The following is a 13847-nucleotide window of genomic DNA, read 5'->3' as shown; positions in this document are numbered from 1 at the left end:
TTTTGGCCACACGGCGCAGCTTGCGGGATCTTAGATCCCCGATGACCAGGGATTGAACCCATGCCCCCTGTAGTGGAAGTGCAGAGTCCTAACCACTGGACTGCCAGGGAATTCCCCAGAACTAAATTTAAATGATAAAAATTGCAAGAGATAAAGAGAATTGTTATATCTCAAGAGTAGTTTAGAAACTTGAGTAGTTCTCTAAGTCTGTGACAGATAAAGCTAATAATTTTCTTATTAATATATTCTATATTTTTATTTCAGCTGATGTACAAGAAAAATAACTATTCTGAAAACAGAAAATATATGTTCTCCGTGACTCATGAAATATTTATAAAAATTGACCATGATTTTTGGTCACAAATAAAATTTCAGGTGATCCCAAAGAGTAGACATAGATTGTCCTAGACTCTCTGCCTATGGCAAAATAAAATGAGAGCTAAGTAATAAAGATAGGAAGGAAATTTTGTAATTTTCAGATCTTCTCTAACACTCTTGGGTCAAAGAAGAAATCAGAACTGCAGTTGTAAGATAAAATTGGCCCTCCAGCCCTCTGTGTCCAAGGATGTGGAACCCGGAGAGGTGGATGGCCAAACGTAAGGGACTTGAGCTTCCTCAGATTCTGGTATCCGTGAGGGTCCTAGAACCAGTCCCCCACAGAACTGAGGACGACTGTATGTAAATAATACGATAGTTCACAGTATGCTCCATTTTCTTTTGTTTTCCGATTAAAAAAACCCAATTTTGTATTTTGGTTTCAGAAGGGTAGTTAAAGGACAGTATTCAATAACAAATGTTTCTTGGCCCTCTGTAATGTGCAAGACATTTTGTTTGATGTGAGATATAACTCTGAGTAAGACTGAGCCTTGGTGCTTGTAATCCACTGGATTTTATTATTCAATGCACATTAGTAGTAACTTATTTGAGATGCATGTATGAAAAATCCTTTATAGTTTCTTTGTAAAGAAACGATAGAGTTCAGTATGATCATTTTAATTTTCAGCAGAGGTACCTATGGTACCTATATGGAGAGGAGAAGTAGATTATTATAGTAGATTGATTGAACTGTGTAGAATGTCTGGATATCTCCGTTCCTTTTTACCTCTATCACCTGGTAGCAGTTCTGTTTCATTGGACAATTTAAGTTTATCCCTCTGGGCTTCAAATTCTTCATCCATAAATGAGGAAGCTGAATTAAAATATAAGATTCTTTATACATGTTATTTTTGTGTAGCTGTGAATCAATTCATAAGTATTGAGCATCAACTTCTTTTCAGTCTGTAGGGACCAAACGTATGCTCTAGTTGGGGAAAAAAGACAAATTTAGGGCTCCACGCAAACAGAGGAGAGTGCGTATATCTTTAAAAAGGACAGAGATGGAGAAAAGAAGAGCATTGAGAAAGGTTTCACAGAGGCAGTGTGACACCTGAGCTGATCTTGAAGATAAGTTTTTGTCAAGTGAACAGGGAAGGAGAACATTTTAGGTGCAGGAGATAATAGAAGGTATAGAGGCAGAGAAGTGAGCGTTTTACATTTGGGAAGTTGCAGTTAGTTTGTATGGCATTTCGTAGTTAACATGGGTTTATGGAGGAGTAGCAAGACATCAAGTATTGATGTATATGGGAGCTGAACTGTGAAAAATAATGGGCTTTAAGTTAAAGGCAGTGAATAACCATGGAAATTTTTTTAAGCAGTGGAGGGAGGTGGCACTGTAAGATTTAGTTAGGGTGGATGCAGAGATAGCATTTAGGAAACTGGGAGTTGAGACATGATGAAGTCTTAAATAAAGTAATGGCAGTGGAGATGCTATACAGGTTTTAGAGTAGGTCTCTAAAATGGATGGGCTTTGTAGGGTTGACAGCCCTGGAAGTGTGTGCAAAATTTAATATGTGAATGTATTTTCCTCTGGGAGAGGGTCTATAAATTTCATCACATCATGCAGGAGGGCTCTTAGGGTAAATATATATTGTAGGGAAAATTGACAGAGTGATATTTTACAAACCATGAGGGTTAAATAATTTTAAGTTTTACTTTATTCATTAGTGACTAATCTAATCTTTTTTCACTTTTTTAGAGTGGACAGGCCAAAATCTCATCAAGTTCGAACCTCTGGTACAATAAGGCGAACCTCTTCTTTGGATACGATAACAGGACCTTATCTCACAGGACAGTGGCCACGAGATCCTCATGTTCATTACCCTTCATGCATGAAAGATAAAGCTACTCAGGTAAAATAAGCAAATCAAAATCAGTTTTATTATCCTGCAGTTCTTCTATTTTGATCACAGTAAAGAAAATTAATTTAATCAAATTTTCCCAGTTATTAAATATATTCAACCAAAGAAGAAAGCCATTTCTTTTAATAAACTTTAGACTAAGTATTTTTATCATCTCGGTTTTGAAAGTTTTTAAATTATTTAATATTTAATAAATAGCACATCAGTCTACATTGTGTGGTTTTTGAGACTTATAGTTTTAGGAATTATTTTCCTACAGAAATTAATGACTAGTAACTGTATTAGAAAATACAGGCATATCTCGTTTTACTGTGCTTTGCTTTACTATGCTTCTCAGATATTGTGTTTTTTTACAAATTGAAGGTTTTTGGCAATCTTGCATGGAGCAAGTCTATCGGCGTCCTTTTTCCAACAGCATTTGCTCACTTTATGTCTCTCGGTCACATTCTGGCAATTCTTTAAATATTTCAAACTTTTTCATTATTATTATATTTGTTATGGTGATCCATCCTCAATGATCTTTTTTGTTACTATTGTAAAAAGATTATGACTTGCTGAAGGCTCAGATGATGATTAGCATTTTTTAGCAATAAAGTATTTTTAATTAAGGTATGTATATTGTTTTTTTAGGATGTAATGCCTTTGAACACTTTAATAGACTACAGTAATAGTATAAACATAAATTTTATATGCACTGGGAAACCAAAAATTTGTGTGACTCTCTTTATTGCGATATTTGCTTTATTGTGGTGGTCTGGAACCAAACCTGCAGTATCTCCGAGGTATGCTGGTATAAGTAATTTTTGAAGAAAAGCTTGTACAGTTCCTGGAAATAATTTATAAAGTATTAACACATGGCTAAGGAAATATATGTTAAAGGATATTTTTTCTGTTTAAAGCCAAAACTAAAATCCTTGAGAGAGAAATAGAAAATTTCCTGTTTGTCACACCTTCTCTATTTGTGGATCACAGCTTTTGACTTGAAGAGTTTTCCTTCCGTGTCAGAAAAAGATGTGAAAACATCTTAATTTATAATTTCTGAATTCTTGACCATATCTTTATAGCAGTAGTCGATTAGCATTATGAAGAATACGAAAAGTATAAGAGATGGTTATTGGCCTTAAAGAACTTACAGCATAGTTAGGAAGATAAGATGTAAATGTAAGAAAATTGGTAATAGAAGACAGAGTATTATTAGGTGTTAGATGAATGGAGCATTTAAATGTAAGGGAATTCAATGGAATGGGAACATTTTTGGCTTTGTGGGTTAGGGAAATAGAAGGATTAGAGTTTCATGTCTGAAGAATGAGGAAAAGGGGAGAAAATTTTGGACATGATCTATGAGAATCTTCTCCAGTTTTGTAATTTTCTCAGGCAAGCTTGAAACCATAAAATTAGCTTCTTTATCATGCATCCTATCAATTTTGTCTGTGTAACATTTTATGTCACCCACTCCCAGTCTTTTGCTTTCCATTCTTTGTGAGGGAAAGGAGGAGTTTGAGATGGTATGCAGTGGGATTCTCAAGTAGAAAGTACTAGCAAAACTTAGAGATGTGGGCCTGCACACTTAGAAATGGTCACAGATAATTCAAAACTATCTTTCTGGAGGAGTTGGACTCCCAAGTGTGACAGAGTGTAGGTATAGAGTAAAGAAAGAAGGTCAAGAGATCAAGGACTTAGTTTTTAGAAATGCACACACGGGAAGGATAAAAAAATGAATGTATTCACCTGGTAGCAACAAGAAGAGAAAGGAGTTTAACATTTACTGACTGTGTACCATGTACTTTGTGTTTTTATACCCTGTGTTTCATTTAATTCTCACAAGAACATTATAAAATTACACGATGGGGAAGCAGAAGCTCAGGGAAGTTAAGTGACTTAGTATCCTAAACCTAGGAATTGTTGGAGCCAGGTTTCTAATACAGGTTAATTTGTCAGCCAATCTGAACTTCAATTTTATGGTGCTTTTAGGATAAATGGAATAGTGTGTGTGCATGTGTGTGTATCACCTAGTAGAGTAGTTGACACCATTCTTAAAAATGGTAGCTATTCTTTTTAGGTTAAAAAGAAACCCTACCCCTTATTGAATATATGCTTTATGCTGACACTCTCCAAAAACATTATCTTATTCATTCTTCACCAAAACTCTAACAAGAGGAGACAGAAAAAGAGCAAAAGCTAAGAGAAGAAATGAAATAGTCTTGCCTTAGAAACCAAAGGGAAAGTTGTTTTAAGAAAGGAAAAATTATTAACAGTATCAGGTGCTACCAACAGGTCATGGAAAATAGGGAGTAGATTTAGGGATTAGGGGCATATTGTCTTGGAGAGTGAAATATTGATAATATGTTAGAGAAGGAAGCTCAGCTATTTGGGAGTTAAGAAGAGAGTGATATGGTGATAGAAGATAAGGGCGCTGGGTAGGTTTCTTCACCACATCTCTTTCTTTATCTGCACAATGGGATTAATGAAACCTAACTCATGGTAATGTTGTGTGACTAAATAGGGTAATATTTGAAAGTGAATATGGCAATACACATGTTAGGTTATTAGTAGTAGATACAGACAGGCCCATTTGTAACATCTGCAGGATCTGGAGCAAATATAAATGTAGACCTACATACCATATACATACTAAGTTAAATTAACAAACTGTTACATAAAATTCCCCCAAAAGCCTGAGGTCCAGGGTAGGGGCTTCTCTTGCCTGGGTCTGCATGTAGATCGTCTATTTGAGAAACCTGACATTGATAGGAAGTCCAAATATAGGCCTCATTTTACATATGATACACTGAGGCTTAGAGAAGCTTAACTTGTACATGGTTATATAGCTAAATAAATACGAAGAGATCTGAATCCAGATTTGGCTGATTCCAAAGGTTTTGTGTTTTCTCCAGTTCCTCCCTGCCTCTCATAGTAATCACTAAAGTGTATAGCACTTGACCTAGTGCTTGCCTTACAAGCCTAAGAAATGGTCTTGCCCTGAAGCATTATTAGTTTAATTGAAGGTATAAGAGATGAACATATGAGATGGTTGTTATTGTCATGTCCATACCTCCTTGATTCATTCTTTAACTCTTGGGGAAGGAAGTAGAGATTTGTATTTATTCAGTGGAAATTAGTAAACAGAAAGTGGTACAGTCATTGTGCTACAGATATTAAATACCTAGGCTGTCTGGCTTTAGTAGAGGAAATCTCTAGTATTTTCTACCTTTCATATTTCCATATTTCAGCTACCTTAATTATTGAGGGTTAGAATTTTTATTGCTTCATGTATTTATACATTGGGCCTTTTTAAAAGAAGTAGCATAGTGTTGTGGGAAAGACTGTGGACTTTAGAGACAGATCTTGTGTTCAAATCAAGGCCCAGGATTAACCAAGATGGCGGAGTAGAAGGACGTGCTCTCACTCCCTCTGGCGAGAGCACCAGAATCACAACTGGCTGCTGGACAATCATTGACAGGATGACCCTGGACTTCTCCAAGGAGGATACCCCACGTCCAAGGACAGAGGAGAAGCCACAGTGAGACGGTAGGAGGGGCGCAATCACAGTAATATCTAATCCCATAACTGCTGGGTGGGTGACTCACAGACTGGCAAACACTTATACCACAGAAGTCCACCCACTGGAGTGAAGGTTCTGAGCCCCACGTCAGGCTTCCCAACCTGGGGTTCCGGCAACGGGAGGAGGAATTCCTAGAGAATCTGACTTTGAAGCCTAGTGGGAATTGATTGCAGGACTTCGACAGGACTGGGGGAAACTGAGACCCCACTCTTGGAGGGCACACACAAAGTAGTGTGCGCATCGGGACCCAGGGGAAGGAGCAGTGACCCTGGGGGAGACTGAACGAGACCTACCTGCTGGTGTTGGGGGGTCTCCTGCAGAGGCAGGGGGTGGCTCTGTTTCACTGTGGGGACAAGGACTCTGGCAGCGGAGGTTCTGGGAAGTGTTCCTTGGCGTAAGCCCTCCCAGACTCTGCCATTAACCCCACCAAAGAGCCGAGGTAGGCTCCAGTGTTGGGTTTCCTCAGGCAAAACAACCAACAGGGAGGGAACCCATCCCCACCCATCAGGAGTCAAGTGGATTAAAGTTTTACTGAGCTCTGACCACCACAGCAACAGTCAGCTCTACACACCACCAGAGCCTCCCATCAAGCCTCTTGGATAGCCTCAACCACCAGAGGGCAGACAGCAGAAGCAAGAAAAACTACAATCCTGCAGCCTGTGGACCAAAAACCACAGTTACAGAAAGATAGACAAGATGAAAAGGCAGAGGGCTATGTACCAGATGAAGGAACAAGAAAAAACCCCAGAAAAACAACTAAATGAAGTGGAGATAGGCAACCTTCCAGAAAAAGAATTCAAAATAATGATAGTGAAGATGATCCAGGACCTCTGAATAAGAATGGAGGCAAAGATTGAGAAGATGCAAGAAATGATTAACAAAGACCTAGAAGAATTAAAGAACAAACAAACAGAGATGACCAATACAATAACTGAAATGAAACCTACACTAGAAGGACTCAATAGCAGAATAACTGAGGCAGAAAAATGGATAAGTGACCTGGAAGACAGAATGGTGGAATTCACTGCTGCGGAACAGACTAAAGAAAAAAGAATGAAAAGAAATGAAGACAGCCTAAGAGACCTCTGGGAAAACATTAAACGCAACAACATTCACATTATAGGGGTCCCAGAAGGTGAAGAGAGAGAGAAAGGACCAGAGAAAATATTTGAAGAGATTATAGTCGAAAACTTCCCTAACATGGGAAAGGAAATAGCCACCCAAGTCCAGGAAGCGCAGAGAGTCCCATACAGGATAAACCCAAGGAGAAACACGCCGAGACACATAGTAATCAAAGTGGCAAAAATTAAAGACAAAGAAAAATTATTGAAAGCAGCAAGGGAAAACGACAAATAACATACAAGGGAACTCCCATAAGGTTAACAGCTGATTTCTCAGCAGAAACTCTACAAGCCAGAAGGGAGTGGCATGATATACTTAAAGTGATGAAAGGGAAGAACCTACAACCAAGATTACTCTACCCGGCAAGGATCTCATTCAGATTTGATGGAGAAATCAAAAGCTTTACAGACAAGCAAAAGCTAAGAGAATTCAGCACCACCAAACCAGCTCTACAACAAATGCTAAAGGAACTTCTCTAAGTGGGAAACACAAGAGAAGAAAAGGACCTACAAAAACAAACCCAAAACAATTAAGAAAATGGTCATAGGAACATACATATCAATAATTACCTTAAACGTAAATGGATTAAATGCCCCAACCAAAAGACATAGACTGGCTGAATGGATACAAAAACAAGACCCATATATATGCTGTCTACAAGAGACCCACTTTAGACCTAGGGACACATACAGACTGAAAGTGAGGGGATGGAAAAAGGTATTCCATGCAAATGGAAATCAAAAGAAAGGTGGAGTAACTATACTCATATCAGATAAAATAGACTTTAAAATAAAGAATTTTACAAGAGACAAGGAAGGACACTACATAATGATCAAGGGATCAATCCAAGAAGAAGATATAACAATTATAAATATATATGCACCCAACATAGGAGCACCTCAATACATAAGGCGACTGCTAACAGCTATAAAAGAGGAAATTGACAGTAACACAATCATAGTGGGGGACTTCAACACCTCACTTACACCAATGGACAGATCAGCCAAAATGAAAATAAATAAGGAAACAGAAGCTTTAAATGACACAATAGACCAGATAGATTTAATTGATATATATAGTACATTCCATCCAAAAACAGCAGATTACACGTTCTTCTCAAGTGCGCACAGAACATTCTCCAGGATAGATCACATCTTGGGTCACAAATCAAGCCTCAGTAAATTTAAGAAACTTGAAATCATATCCAGCATCTTTTCTGACCACAACACTATGAGATGAGAAATGAATTACAGGGAAAAAAGCGTAAAAAAGACAAACACATGGAGGCTAAACAATACGTTACTAAATAACCAAGAGATCACTGAAGAAATCAAAGAGGAAATAAAAAAATACCTAGAGACAAATGACAATGAAAACACGACGACCCAAAACCTATGGGATGCAGCTAAAGCAGTTCTAAGAGGGAAGTTTATAGCTATACAAGCCTACCTAAAGAAACAAGAAAAATCTCAAGTAAAGAATCTAACCTTACACCTAAAGAAACTAGAGAAAGAAGAACAAACAAAACCCAAAGTTAGCAGAAGGAAAGAAATCATAAAGATCAGAGCGGAAATAAATGAAATAGAAACAAAGAAAACAATAGCAAAGATCAATAAAACTAAAAGTTGGTTCTTTGAGAAGATAAACAAAATTGATAAGCCATTAGCCAGACTCATCAAGAAAAAGAGGGAGAGGACTCAAATCAATAAAATCAGAAATGAAAAAGGAGAAGTTACAACAGACACCGCAGAAATACAAAGCATCCTAAGAGACTACTACAACCAACTTTATCCCAATAAAATGGACAACCTGGAAGAAATGGACAAATTTTTAGAAAGGTATAACCTTCCAAGACTGAACCAGGAAGAAACAGAAAATATGAACAGACCAATCACAAGTAAAGAAATTGAAACTGTGATTAAAAATCTTCCAACAAACAAAAGTCCAGGACCAGATGGCTTCACAGGTGAATTCTATCAAACATTTAGAGAAGAGCTAACACCTATCCTTCTCAAACTCTTCCAAAAAATTGCAGAGGAAGGAACACTCCCAAACTCATTCTATGAGGCCACCATCACCCTGATCCCAAAACCAGACAAAGACACTACAAAGAAAGAAAATTACAGACCAATATCACTGATGAATATAGATGCAAAAATCCTCAACAAAATACTAGCAAACAGAATCCAACAACACATTAAAAGGATCATACACCATGATCAAGTGGGATTTATCCCAGGGATGCAAGGATTCTTCAATATACGCAAATCAATCAATGTGATACACCATATTAGAAATTGAAGAATAAAAACCATATGATCATCTCAATAGATGCAGAAAAATCTTTTGACAAAATTCAACACCCATTTATGATAAAAACTCTCCAGAAAATGGGCGTAGAGGGAACCTACCTCAACATAATAAAGGCCATATATGACAAACCCACAGCAAACATCATTCTCAATGGTGAAAAACTGAAAGCATTTCCTCTAAGATCAGGAACGAGACAAGGATGTCCACTCTCACCACTATTATTCAACATAGTTCTGGAAGTCCTAGCCACGGCAATCAGAGAAGAAAAAGAAATAAAGGGAATACAAATTGGAAAAGAAGAGGTAAAACTGTCACTGTTTGCGGATGACATGATACTATACATAGAGAATCCTAAAACTGCCACCAGAAAACTGCTAGAGCTAATTAATGAATATGGTAAAGTTGCAGGATACAAAATTAATGCACAGAAATCTCTTGCATTCCTATACACTAATGATGAAAAATCTGAAAGAGAAATTATGGAAACACTCCCATTTACCATTGCAACAAAAAGAATAAAATACCTAGGAATACACCTACCTAGGGAGACAAAAGACCTGTATGCAGAAAACTATAAGACACTGATGAAAGAAATTAAAGATGATACCAACAGATGGAGAGATATGCCATGTTCTTGGACTGGAAGAATCAACATTGTGAAAATGACTATACTACCCAAAGCAATCTACAGATTCAATGCAATCCCTATCAAATTACCAATGGCATTTTTTACGGATCTAGAACAAATCATCTTAAAATTTGTATGGAGACACAAAAGACCCCGAATAGCCAAAGCAGTCTTGAGGCAAAAAAATGGAGCTGGAGGAATCAGACTCCCTGACTTCAGACTATACTACAAAGCTACAGTAATCAAGACAATATGGTACTGGCACAAAAACAGAAACATACATCAATGGAACAAGATAGAAAGCCCAGAGATTAACCCACGCACCTATGGTCAACTAATCTATGACAAAAGAGGCAAAGATATACAATGGAGAAAAGCCAGTCTCTTCAATAAGTGGTGCTGGGAAAACTGGACAGCTACATGTAAAAGAATGAAATTAGAACACTCCCTAACACCATACACAAGAATAAACTCAAAATGGATTAGAGACCTAAATATAAGACTGGACACTATAAAACTCTTAGAGGAAAACATAGGAAGAACACTCTTTGACATAAATCACAGCAAGATCTTTTTTGATCCACCTCCTAGAGAAATGGAAATAAAAACAAAAATAAACAAATGGGACCTAATGAAACTTCAAAGCTTTTGCACAGCAAAGGAAACCATAAACAAGACGAAAAGACAACCCTCAGAATGGGAGAAAATATTTGCAAACGAATCAACGGACAAAGGATTAATCCCCAAAATATATAAACAGCTCATTCAGCTCAATATTAAAGAAACAAACACCCCAATCCAAAAATGGGCAGAAGACCTAAATAGACATTTCTCCAAAGAAGACATACAGACGGCCACGAAGCACATGAAAAGATGCTCAACATCACTAATTATTAGAGAAATGCAAATCAAAACTACAATGAGGTATCACCTCACACCAGTTACAATGGGCATCATCAGAAAATCTACAAAGAACAAATTCTGGAGAGGGTGTGGAGAAAAGGGAACCCTCTTGCACTGTTGGTGGGAATGTAAATTGATACAGCCACTATGGAGAACAATATGGAGGTTCCTTCAAAAACTAAAAATAGAATTACCATATGACCCAGCAATCCCACTACTGGGCATATACCCAGAGAAAACCGTAATTCAAAAAGACACATGCACCCAAATGTTCATTGCAGCACTATTTACAATAGCCAGGTCATGGAAGCAACCTAAATGCCCATCAACAGACGAATGGATAAAGAAGTTGTGGTACATATATACAATGGAATATTACTCAGCCATAAAACGGAACGAAATTGAGTCATTTGTTGAGACGTGGATGGATCTAGAGACTGTCATACAGAGTGAAGTAAGTCAGAAAGAGAAAAACAAATATCGTATATTAACGCATGTATGTGGAACCTAGAAAAATGGTACAGATGAGCAAGTTTGCAGGGCAGAAGTTGAGACACAGATGTAGAGAACGGACATATGGACACAAAGGGGGGAAAACTGCGGTGGGGTGGGGATGGTGGTGTGCTGAATTGGGCGATTGGGATTGACATGTATACACTGATGTGTATAAAATTGATGCCTAATAAGAACCTGCAGTATAAAAAAACAAACAAACAAAACAACTAATACTAAACTTTCATTGGGTTATTTGTATGGAAATATGTTAATATAAATGTTTCAGACATTACATGAAATTTCTAAAAATCTTGTATTGTGGGGAAATATGTATGGAAATATGTTAATATAAATGTTTCAGACATTATATGAAATTTCAAATCAAGGCCCAATGTGAGGGAACTTTCTGGGATAATGGAATTGTTGTATATCTTGATAGAGATTTTGGTTACATGGGTGGATGTATTTATTAGAACTTAGGCAAGTATACACTTGTGCATTCTAACATATAACTTAACTTTTAAAATATAGAATATAAATACTGAAAACTACTTAAGATGTTTAGAGGTGAAGGATACTGCTGTCTGCAACTTACTTTGAAATGAATAAAAATAGGATCAATAGATGATAGACAGGTGAATATATATGTGATGAAGCGAAAGTAGCAAAATGTTAAATATAGATTCTAAGTGTTGGCTTTCTGAGTATGCACTGAGAAGTTTTTTCAACTATTGTATTTGTTTGAATTTTTAAAATAAAGTGTTGGGGGTGAAATCATGGCCCATTGAATTAACTGCTATGTATCTCACAGTTCAGTTTCCTTTTTTACAAATTGCAGTTAATAATACCCAGGTTGAACATACACATATTTATTCTAAGGACTAAAAGAGACAGCGACACATTTTTGAGGCCAATGGGGAGATGGATAATTGCCAGTTTATTAGACTAATCTGTGTAGCTTAATAGAAAAACTGAAAACCATTTGTAGAATTTGATGTTACTTTATTACATTAACCCTGCTGATACAACCTTTTTTAAACAAGTTTATTACCGACACTTAAAACTGAACTTGTAGTTAAGGTTACTATAATCAGACAGTAGCATTTCCTCAGTTTTCACCCCACAGTCCAAAGTATAAATCTTCATCTGTGGACAGATACGAAATCTACATGTGAATGTGTTTTTAAATGATAAAGTAACATATGCTCTTTGTAAAGTGGTCAAACAATAAAAGTAATATAGAGTAATAATCAAAGGTGTTTCCTCTGACTTCCCAGGTATAGTAATGATTAGAGCTGTTAACAAATATTCTCATCCTCTCTCCTTGGCATATGATAAGATTATACTTCTCTGCCCACTTGAAGTTATGTGTGGCCATGAGACTTGCTTTGGTAAGAAGCTTTAAAGAGCTGGTGCACCAAAACTAGACAAGTAACACCACAAGAAAGAAAATTACAGGCCAGTATCCCTGATGCATATCAATGTAAAAGTCCTCAGTGTAATATTAGCAAATCAAGTTCAACAATACATTAAAAGGATCATACACCATGATCAAGTGGGATTTATTCCAGGGATGCAAGGATGGTCCAACATCTGCAAATCAGTCATTTTGGTACACTACATTAACAAAATGAAGGATAATAATTATACAGTCATCTCAATAGATACAGAAAAAGCATTTGACAAAATTCAACATCTCTCAACAAAGTGTGTATGAAGAGAACATACCTCAACATAATGTAGGCTGTATATAACAAGACCACAGCTAACATCATACTCAATGATGAAAAATTGAAAGCATTTCCTCTACGATCAGGAACAAGACAGGGATGCCGAATCTTGCCACTTTTATTTGACATGGTATTGGAAGTCTCACCCAGAGCAATTAGGGAAGAAAAATAAATAAAAGGCATCCAAATTGGAAAGGAAGAATTAAAACTGTCACTATTTGCAAATGACAATTTACTATATATAGAAAACCCTAAAGACTCCACCAGAAAACTGTTAGAATTAATAGATGAATTTGGTAAACTTGCAGGATACAAAATCAAGATACAGAAATCTGTTGCATTTCTATACACTAATATCAAACTATCAGAGAAAGTAAGAAAACAATTCATTTACAGTTGCATCAAAAATAACAAAATATCTAGGAATAAATTTAACCAAGAAGGTGAAAGACCTGTATGCTGAAAACTGTAAGACATTGATGAAATAAATTAAAGAAACAAATAAGTGGAAAGATATTTCATGCTCATGGATTGGAAGTATAAATATTGTTAAAATCTCCATACTATTCAACGCAATCTACAGATTCAGTGCAATCCCTATCAAAATTCCAATGGCATTTTCACAGAACTCACACAATTCTGAAATTTGAATGGAACCACAGAAGACCCATAGCCAAAGCAATCTTGAGAAAGAACAAAGCTGGAGGCATCGTACTCCCTGATCTGAAATTATGTTACAAAGCTGTAGTAATCAAAACCGTATAGGCATAAAAACAGGCACATAGATCAATGGAACAGAATAGGGAGCCCAGAATTAAACCCACGTATATATGGTCAATTAATTTATGACAAAGGAG

The 13847-nt window shown here is 36.7% G+C and overlaps 1 long non-coding RNA gene across 4 annotated transcripts in view; it reads left to right on the top strand.

Moving 5' to 3' along the window:
- LOC130707380 (uncharacterized) overlaps nt 1-13847 on the top strand; it is a 227723-nt gene that overhangs the window by 38393 nt on the left and 175483 nt on the right. For all 4 annotated transcript variants that reach the window (XR_009007270.1, XR_009007268.1, XR_009007269.1 and 1 more), the window contains exon 2: nt 2075-2228. This is a non-coding gene — a long non-coding RNA (uncharacterized LOC130707380). The remainder of the gene's footprint in view (nt 1-2074; nt 2229-13847) is intronic.

This window comes from Balaenoptera acutorostrata, chromosome 2, assembly GCF_949987535.1.
Source record: "Balaenoptera acutorostrata chromosome 2, mBalAcu1.1, whole genome shotgun sequence".
Lineage (NCBI taxonomy): Eukaryota > Metazoa > Chordata > Mammalia > Artiodactyla > Balaenopteridae > Balaenoptera > Balaenoptera acutorostrata.
The sequence above is the reverse complement of the archived record's forward strand: the minus strand, read 5'-3'. Positions and strand labels throughout refer to the sequence as shown.